Source organism: Aulostomus chinensis, chromosome 1, assembly GCF_037954235.1.
Source record: "Aulostomus chinensis isolate RoL2024-O1b breed Wild chromosome 1, RoL_Achi_v1.0, whole genome shotgun sequence".
Lineage (NCBI taxonomy): Eukaryota > Metazoa > Chordata > Actinopteri > Syngnathiformes > Aulostomidae > Aulostomus > Aulostomus chinensis.
The window spans coordinates 14,751,762-14,761,680 of NC_141320.1; the positions used below are offsets into that span (position 1 = coordinate 14,751,762).

Sequence of the window (9,919 nt, forward strand, 5' to 3'; positions counted from 1 at the left end):
TCTGGATCCAGTGATCAGAGTTCAAGTCTCAGAAGGACCTTCCTGTCTGGAATGTGTCCCATGTAACAAACTGATCAAGAGATGTTACGTGGTTCAAATGTTCTGGTTCATTTCTTACTGCCATGAACTCAGACTGTGTGTTTAATGTTAACAATAAATGTAACAACTAAGGAGCCAGTAGCTCCTGTGGAAAAAAATTCTACTTTGTCAGTGAATGAATTCATTTGATATTGAAGTCTGCAACTTTCAGTGTCTGTCAGGATGGCCGAGCGGTCTAAGGTGCTGCATTCAGGTTGCAGTCTCTCCTGGAGGCGTGGGTTCGAATCCCACTTCTGACAAAGGACATTTTCTCCACATTCCTATGCATCCACAATGGTAAATTCCAAACCCAGTTGAAGCTGCTCTCCACTGATGGGAGTGAGTGGTTGAACTGGCAGCAGAGGATGCAAAGGAGCTTCCCTGTGATGGTCCAACATCGCCTGGTTTCCTCCAACATGGAGCAGCCACCAAACTCTAACTTCAGTGTTGGATCAAAGTCTGCTGAAGGAATGTGTTTTCTTTCAATTCACATTTTGTCCATTAACTTCATAATCAGAGTCGCCATCTCATCACATGACTAAAGTCTGGGTTCTGTATTGGTGGTAAAACATCCTTCCATGCCCCTCACTAGTTTGCACACAGAAAAGCATATTTTACTGGTTTCAGATCTCTTAGCTTGTTCTCTCTCTTAAACCTGCTGAGGCAGCTTTCATTGTGTGATTCATTTTAAAATATAAATATGGAACAGAACCATTGGAATCAGATGTCAGGACATTTGAAGGAATGTCAATCTCCTGTTGAAATGTTGCAGTGTGCAGCTGAGGCTCTCTGGCAGTGGCACCAGGAGCCACAATGGCAGAACCTGGACCCTCCTGGAGGAGAACCACAGGTGAGTGCCTTCTTGGCTCCAGATTGATGGAAATCAAGTGTCTAAGTTCTGTTAGCAGCCATTAAGTTGATCTGGTTGGCACTGGTATTTGTTCTTGCTGCAGCTCAGGAGTGATTCAGGAGAAGAGTTTCAGAACAGCCCAGGTTGGGGACTGGAATTTTAAAATGTCCCCTGGAACCAAACAACCTTGGAGGGTAAAACCTCCAATCATAGCCACTCAGATGCAGCAGCAGAAGAAGCTGACATCCACCCTGACAGTCAGAGCATCAAGTCAAGAAAACATCACCATCTTGTAGTTCCAAACCTCCACCTGTCAGATTCAGCTACTTCTGATTGTGGTACTTTAAACTTGAACACAATGGAATTTGGACAAGGAGTTTCCTTCCAGTCCAAACATCATCTCCAGCCTCCAACCAGAGGTCCCTCAGTTATCATGGAGCCACAGGTGGAGTCTGGATTCTTTTCTGGAATGAGACGGCAATGAGAGTCCTGCCAAGTGACATCACTGACATGACAGGATGACTTCAGTCATGTGACTGGATGACTTCAGTCACGTGACTGGATGACTTCAGTCACGTGACTGGATGACTTCTGTCACGTGACTGGATGACTTCAGTCACGTGACTGGATGACAGTGGAGATGCCAATGTAGAGGTTGGGGAAATCGTCTCTGAGAATCCAGCTTGAACCCACAGCCTCCTTGTTTTCCAAAAACCCAAACAGCGACCATCAGTCTCCCTCCAATCCTGTACTTTGGTAAACAACAAAAACAGAGTAAAAGTCTCTGGCAACATATTTGTTTCCTGTAGGGTTTCTTCATGTATGTGTGGTGTACCTGCTTTCCCAGAGGACTGCCATCTTTGTTCTGTGGGCTGACATGTTTTAGTGTCAGCACAGGTCATAGCGCTGAGACTGAACTCTCATTCTCCTCCAAGTATTATTTCCACCTCACACTCCTGCAGATATTCAAGTGAACAGGGAACACAAATTTATGCTCAACTTCTCCTGTGTATTCATCCACAGTCACTAAACAACAACCAAACCAAACAAAAGGGGGTTTGCTAGCATGGCAATCAGCTGTAGTTCACCATCTTATCCAGGTCACATGACTCAGGAGTAGCGTGGCCGTCTGGCAACCAAAGGGTGGCTGGTTTGATCCTCACTTTCTCCAGTGACCATGTCAAAGTGTCCTTGAGTGAGAGACTGAACCCCTAAATACTTCTGATGAGTAGGTTGGCTCCTTGCATGGCAGCCTTCAGCATCAGTGTGTGAGTGTGTGTGAATGAGAGGACATTGTTCAGCTCCTTGAGTGCTGCTGAGGTAGAAAGGCTCTGTACAAACTGAGTCCTTTTACCATTTCTTTCCTGCCTCTAGCAGCGCTGTCGTCACTTCCTGTGACCGTGGGAGGGAAGGAGTCCCCCTTCAGAATCAGTTTGATATCATTATGTTACTTCCTCTTCAAGATGCCTTTAGCAGACCAACTCACTGACTAGCTCAGTGAGGTAGTGTGGCCGAGCGGTCTAAGGCGCTGGATTTAAGCTCCAGTCTCTGAGGAGGCGTGGGTTCAAATCCCACCACTGCCATCATGTCCCAGATCACTGGAGAGGTGTGGCAGGTCTCTCACAGTCTCTCCTCTCTCTTCCACTGAGGTCTTCAAACCTGTGACCAAAAGAAGAACCCTCCTCTGAGTCCACAGACCTGAGCATTGCTGCTCTGACTACCAGGTTACCTCCTGGTGATCAGAGTGAAGTCATGGTGAGGTAGTCAGTTGTTCCTTTGTTTTTTGACAGAGGCCTCATTGTGAATGAAATAATTTTAATTCTTTACTTGAAGTTTCACGCTGTTTCGATTGAAAAAGGCGAGTTCCTGGAGAAGATCTTCCAGGGGTCCAGGTTCAAGCGGTGCCCCAGCTGGCACCAGGTGCTGACCCAGGTCCTGCATGGGAGATACTGTCAGTTCTGTTCTGCCCTGCTCACAACCACAGGCTGGTGTTGAGGCCTGCAGCAACCAGGGCCCCAGTCACCAAGAGTATAAAGGCTGGTCATTGTGGCAGTGGGAGGAGTCAAAATGAAGACAGACCAATGTGAGCAGGACGCTCCTGGAGAAGTCAGAAGAACTTGACCATGTTTCCAAGAGGCAGGGTTCACCCTGGACAGGTCAGAATTCCTGATGATGTCATCAGGGCTTTGACAGTAGCTAGAATTCTGTCTTTGATCTCAGGAGGACATGAAAGAAACACAATTGAGGAAAGTAGAGGAGAACATTCAGCTTCATTAGAAACACTTGAACTGTTGAACAGTAGAATTTGTTAGAAACAGTTTACAACACTGAGTGACAGGATTGAAGAGGGAAGAGTTTTCTACTTTAAATTGAATTCTAACTTTAAACTGTGGATGAACATTTTTAGTAGTTCATATTCTAACATACAGAGGAAGTCATGACATTTCCTTTTTAAAAAAAGAAAAAACATGTGAAGCTCTTCCCCCCAACTCCAGATGGACAGACAGACATGAGAGTGGCCAGGAAGCAAAGAAGTGTTGTGCTCCTCTCCAGTGCTCTGGTGTTCATTTTTTCTCATTTTGAAATTCAACAGCTTCTATCATTGATTGACAGGAAATGTTGATGACACACTGGGATTTTTGTTCTCCTGCTGTCACTGTCAAGTGCAGCTGAACATGAGAGGTAGCAGGATCATTCATGTGTTCATGTTTCCAGCAGACAAGGAGGAAACCTGGGAGGACTTCAGTGACTTTGATCAGTGGTTCTCACTTCATCTTCTCAGTATAAAGTTCAAAGCGAGCTGGCCAGGAGTTGAACCTAGAATCTTCTGATCCGTAGTCAGACGCGTTATCCATTGCACCACCAGCCCTGTGAAGAAGCGGCTGTGTTCATGTGTCCTTGCTGTTACAGAAAATCCAAACAAGGTGGTGGCATTTTCAGGGGACACAATGGTGCAGTGGTCAGCACTGTGGCCTCCCAGCAAGAAGGTTCAGCTCTCCTCCTATTTGGTTGCTAGGAACCTGAATCAGGCCTCAGTGGAGCGGTGCTGCTGAGGCTGAGTGAGGCTGAGTGAGGGACTGAGCAGGAGCCAGCAGGTCCAAGCAGGTTCAGGCAAACTCCCCTCGGTCCACCAACATCAAAGCAGAGGAACTGAGTTCATCTAACAAAATGATTCATATCATCTCCTCTTGGAATGTTCTGGAACTACAAGTACACTTAAAATGGCTGACTTACGACAACAGAAGGAACTTTGAAGTAGATTTGATTCATTTAAGTCAGTGACAGTCATTTTTTCAAGAATTTAGTTCAGGTAACTTGATTGTTTTACTAAGATGAGCTTTAATGTTATACCATTGAAAAAAGACCTTCATGTATTTATGATGACATCACCAATAGGAGCCTTCAGTCTGTCAGGGGGTAGAGTTCAGTCACCACCAATGACATCAGAGTCAGAGTTTAGAGATCAAAGACAGACATTAAAGTCTCACATTAAAGTCTCTCTTATTAAAAAAATTAAAGTGTCATATCTTTGAAAATATACTGCAATACATGAAATATTATATTTACATGAATGGTAACCTCGTTCTTATATTCTTTAATATACTGCAATAGTAATGGACCCTCTATGACACTGTAGTGATGAATCTATCAAGGAGTAAAAATGATTATAATCTGAGAATTTTGAAGTCAAGTTTGAGATCAGTTTGATCCTCTCTCTCCCTCCCCCCTCTCTCTCCCTCCCTCCCGCCCTCTCTCCCTGTCTCCCCCCTCTCTCCCTCTCTCTCTGTCTCCCCCCTCTCTCCGTCTACCCCCCCTCTCCCTCTCTCTCTCTCTGTCTCCCCCCCTCCCTCTATCCCCCCCCCCTCTCTCTCTCAGGAGCTTTTAAATGAAAATTTTAATAAAACAGAACAGGAGACTGAAGAGTGATCACTCAAACCCACAGGCTGAATGGGACATCTCTTAAAAACATTGAACCACTGAGTAAAACCATAGAAGCGCTCCTGTCTAGTTGGTGCTAACAAGTTAGCTGTTGAGTGAGTCCAGCTGTGCTGTCTAGGAATCCTGGTCAAAAGCCTCCACTCATCAAACAGCTGGTGTGTTGGTGGATCTGTGGATCCTGCTGGAAGAAGCAGGGTGGAGCTCTGAATGGTTCCTGTCTCAAAGAGCTTCTCTGTGCAGCTCCCATCAGCTCCTAAAAACAGGAAACCAGCAGATTCACTGTTGAACGGTGGCATTAAAATGTCTCAAAAGCTGTCCTGTCCACCATTTGTTGGTGCAAAGACATTTAAAAACACCAGTTGAACATTTTCCAAAGTTGCTCTCACCTTCTTTCAAACACCTGGAATGATTTCCTCCAAATCAAAAGAAACTGGTAAAAAAACAACAACAAAAACTCCTGGAGAATCAAACTCCAGCCTCTGCTCCAACTGGACTTGGGACTTCAAATGACCCCCATTAAAAGCCTGCCTGCATCCCCATTCACTGACTGTTGTGCTGTGGGTCTCCTGGACAAACATGGCAGGATCCTCTTGATCTCCAGGAGAATAAAAGAGGGAACCCTAGAAAACAAGTCAGCGTGAAAGAGGAGCAGATTTTAAAACTCCTCATCATTTCCACCTCCAGGAGTGAAGCCTCCCGGGACCCAAGAGGCTCCAGCTGGCAGAGCTCTCACTGGTTTCTCCACCACCTCGCTAACCTGAGCTGGAGCATCTGAGAACCAAACAGTGACCCCCTTCACTCCAGAGCTCTGCGGCTCCTGCTTTTCATGAAGAGTTTTCAGGCTAAATTCAGTGTGTGAGGTCCACACTGCACATTTGAGGGACCATGAAGGACAGAGGAGAGTCTGACTGTCATGGTGAAAGCCTTCAGCACTAGAACTGAAACAGCCCCACCATCTTAACCCCCCCAGACCAAACAGGCTTCATCAGAAACAGACCCCCCTCCTAGAACATCCAGAGATCATCAGTCTGATTAATAGAACATGACAAACAATCAAGAACATGTTATTGTTTGATCAGAAGCTGAAACAATGTTTCTATGTTTGTCTGTTCTGGTCTGAATGAAAGAGGAGGTTTTCTTGGTCATGTGACGTGGATGAGAGTTCAACTAGAACTTCCTGATTCAACAGGATTTTAGTTTGTAGGGATTTTGTCAAAGCCACCAACCAAACCTCTGAGTGGTGCAGATGTCTGCTGCCTCCTCAGAGCAGACTGGAGCTCAGCCTCACTCACCTGTGGGAGCCCCAGCAGAGCCACCGTGTGATGGAGTTTCAGTTTAGGATCCAAGGTCCTGGATTGAATTGGTGTTTTGTGTTTTTAGGCCTCCTGGCACCATCAGTGGTAGAGCAGAGTGGTGCAGAGGAAGCGTGCTGGGCCCAGAACCCAGAGGTCGATGGATCGAAACCATCCTCTGCTAGAAGAAGAAAAATAAAATGAACCAGTGTCTTTAGAAATGTGTGTCTGTTAAAAAGAGGTTCATAAGGATTTTGTCTTCCTCCACAATCACCAACCATTGTGAGAGTTAACAACAGTCCACTTTCTGACTGAAGCAAAAGTAGACTTCAAAAGGTTTTTCTGATTCAACATAGCAGCTAAATTTCCATTTCCATTTCCTGAACAGGACAGGTTAAAAAAAAGGGAATGACATGACTTCCTCTGTATGTTAGAATATGAACGACTAAAAATGTTCATGCCCAGTTTAAAGTTAGAATTAAACTGAAAATACAAAACTCTTCCCTCTTCAATCCTGTCACTCAGTGTTGTAAACTGTTTCAAACAAATTCTACTGTTCAACAGTTCAAGTGTTTCTAATGAAGCTGAATGTTCTCCTCTACTTTCCTCAATTGGGTTTCTTTCATGTCCTCCTGAGATCAAAGACAGAATTCTAGGTACAAATAAAAACACTACCAAAGCCTCCTGATGACATCATCATCAATTCTGTCTTTGATCTGTGTCTGTCCAGCCTGTCCTGAGTGGATCCAACAGTTTCCCATGGGTGACTCTGTCGTGGTCTCTCTCCTGCTGTCTCCAACTCTCAGAGTGCTTCTACTGGTTTCTCCCCATCGTCCCTGTTGCTAGGCAGAGCACTGGTGAGGACTGAGGCCAGTGATGTCATCACCTCCAGCTGAGACCTGCCAGGTGGTCCTGCTTCATTCAACTCTGCTGCCTCTGCCACTGCCCTGACTGGTGAGGCTGACAGCAGGTTCTCTCTCATCTAAACTCTCTGTTTACAATGGAGGCTGAAATCCTTGTGATTGGTGGTTCAATCATCAGGTCTGTTGAACTCCCAGGTGCCATCACCTGCTGTCTTCCTGGTGCCAAAGTTGTGGACATTATTGAACGTCTCCAGGACTCATCGACCTCCACCCCTCCTGCAGGTTCTCCCTGTCTCTGTGGTGGTTCTCTCTGGTACTCCAGCTTCCTCCCACAGTCCAAAGACATCAAGAGGGTAGTGGTTACCTGGACACTCTAAATGACTGTGAGTGTGAATGGTTGTCTGTCTGTGTGTGTTGGTCCTGGGATGGACTGGTGACCCATCAAGGGTGAACCCAGGGCTGGACTGGCCATCTGGCCGATGCACATCTTTGGGCCGGCCCATAACTGTCATAATTTTTTTTTCAAAAGTGTATAGTTTTTAATCGACCGTAACGGTATCGGAGACGCGAAACGCGGCCCATTGGTTGATTTTCTTGAAGGACATTGGGCTCGTCCAATGAAATCTCTCAGCTCTCTCTCTTTCTCTTAGTCAAGCCATGCTGTTGCAATGGAAGTGGAGGAGTCAGATCAGTCAGTTGGAGACTATTTTAGTCGCCCTTCTTCCACACAGAGGACTGATTTTTTAAAGTTTCATCCTCAACAAGATTCCATAAACCCTGTTGTCCAGAGGCTCTTCGTTAGAACGGACGGCACGACGTGGAAATGGCTGACTTATTGTGGTCAACGTCATGCTTTGTTTTGTTTTGTTTGCCCTGCTTTTAGCAAGCCCAGTGATCCAAGTGTCTTCATTAGAGGCCTGACAGACTGGAGGCATGTGCACCAAAGAGTAGAGGAGCATGAGAGAGGCATGGCACAGAGGCAGTGTGCTGAGGCCTATTTTTGAAACTGCTCCAGAGCAAGACTGGCCACCTCCTTGAGGGAAGACAGCTGACAGGACACCGTGAGCAGGTTAAGAAGCAGGGCTGGACTGGGACCAAAAAATGGCCCTGGCATTTTTCATCCCTGGCAGCCCTCCATGGTTATTTACACGATATGTGTAAGCACACGCCATACCAGAGGATGTATGCGCACATTTTGAAGTTTCAAAAATTAAAATAAAGTGCAGTATTCTACATGGAAGACAGTAACCATGTTAAAAGAGTGATACTCTTTCACTACTCAGAGACCTTCTTCTTCCACTACACGTTCCAACACCTGACATCTCTTCTTCCCAGTCCAGCCCTGGAAGAACGCGTCGAGTTTTGGAAATTCGGCTGCTTTTCTTCTCGGGAGTGTCTCTTTTTCGGCTCCTCCTTTCTCCTTCCTCTTACTGGGCAACATTCTTCATGGCTTCTGACTGCAAGGCGGCCGCTGAGTGGTGGCACTACAACTGGATGGGTCTGTTTCTCATTTTAACACAAAAACAAACTAACCGCTGTTTCTGCATGTTTACCAGAAATATACTGTATATTTTGAAATGCCTGCTCACACCGGCCCATCCGGCTACATCCACCAAACTTTACACACATAACATAATATAATAATATAATATAATAACCCTGAACACAAGCCCCAAAGCAGTAGTTGTTTTGTTTTTCTCCATAAAGGAGGTGCACAGTCATGACTACGATATCTCTGGCAACAAACATGGAAGGGGCTTTGGGGTCTTGTGTTTCAGCTCTGTAAGTTCTGGATGGCTGAAAATGTCAGAATCAGTCCTCTCACTGACATCAACCATTGGTGTGACTTTTGGTGGCTTCAGCTCAAATGAAACCAGGGAAGGGGGGCCAGACTTTGAGGAGCCCCTTAGGGTTAGTGGATGCCCCGGGACCGTGCTTGGGCCCCTTAGCACCTAGATGGCTGAAATTCCCAGCACATGCTACTCTGGGGCATCACACTATGTGTGTAAAGTTTGGTGGATGTAGCCCAAGTAGAAACACCAGAACCCAGATTTGATCCTCAATTCTGCTCCAAAAGGCTCTCGGAGTGCAGAAGTCCCAGACCCTGATTTTGCCCAGTTTCACAAGGGGATAGTTTTTTCTCTTTGAACCTAGGAAGTTGAAATTTTAGTGTGTTGTTCTGTTCTCGAAGGATCACATCTGTGCTGGTTTGACCCCCCTAAGTCCTTTCTGCTGTCCGTAAAGGGTGTGGCAAAGTCCAGTAAAGTCTTTAAATGAAGCATCATAACTGGTCAAAGTTGCTCCAAATGAGATGAGATTTCTGGGAGGAGTTCACACCTCTGCCAGAAACCAATATTTAAAATTTTGAAGCCCCACCTCCTTCCTGAAGCCACTTCCTGTTTGGGAGGGGGTTCTAGAATTATTCCACCAGATTAGGATTTCATAAAGTTTCAGGTCTGTATCCACTGTAGAGGCCAATGAGAACAAAAGAGCAACAGGGTCAAAGGTCAACAGGCCTCGTGTCTCAGCCAGGCCTCAAAGGGTTAAGTGAGCCTTTTGGAGCTCCTTTGAAAAAAGGCCTGACACCAATCTTGTTCAGGACCAACATGAAGAAGGATCTTTGGAACATTTTCACATCTTTAAGACGGCCTTGACTCCTTTTTATAGCAGGAGTCACTGAACAGCACAAAGCTGCTATTGCAGCCATCAGGCCTCATTTCTGATCAGTTATTATTGTTGAAACAAAGCTGAATATCAATTATTGATTTTTATTGTCATCATTGTGAACACCTGATGAGAGAAACACAATAAAAACATTTGAAAAGGAAGGATCAGAGTGTTGTTGTACTGCAATACTACAGTACAGCATCAGAGACACTCAGTTATTGATTGCCTGA

The 9,919-nt window shown here is 45.6% G+C and overlaps 3 non-coding genes across 3 annotated transcripts; 2 read left to right on the top strand and 1 right to left on the bottom strand.

Moving 5' to 3' along the window:
* Positions 1 to 255: 255 nt before the first annotated feature.
* Positions 256 to 338, top strand: trnal-cag (transfer RNA leucine (anticodon CAG)). The gene has a single exon. It is a non-coding gene; the product is annotated as a tRNA-Leu (tRNA).
* Positions 339 to 2,429: 2,091 nt separating this feature from the next.
* On the top strand, positions 2,430 to 2,511 carry trnal-uaa (transfer RNA leucine (anticodon UAA)). Its single transcript has one exon. It is a non-coding gene; the product is annotated as a tRNA-Leu (tRNA).
* Positions 2,512 to 3,724: 1,213 nt separating this feature from the next.
* On the bottom strand, positions 3,725 to 3,797 carry trnar-acg (transfer RNA arginine (anticodon ACG)). Its single transcript has one exon. It is a non-coding gene; the product is annotated as a tRNA-Arg (tRNA).
* Positions 3,798 to 9,919: the final 6,122 nt, after the last annotated feature.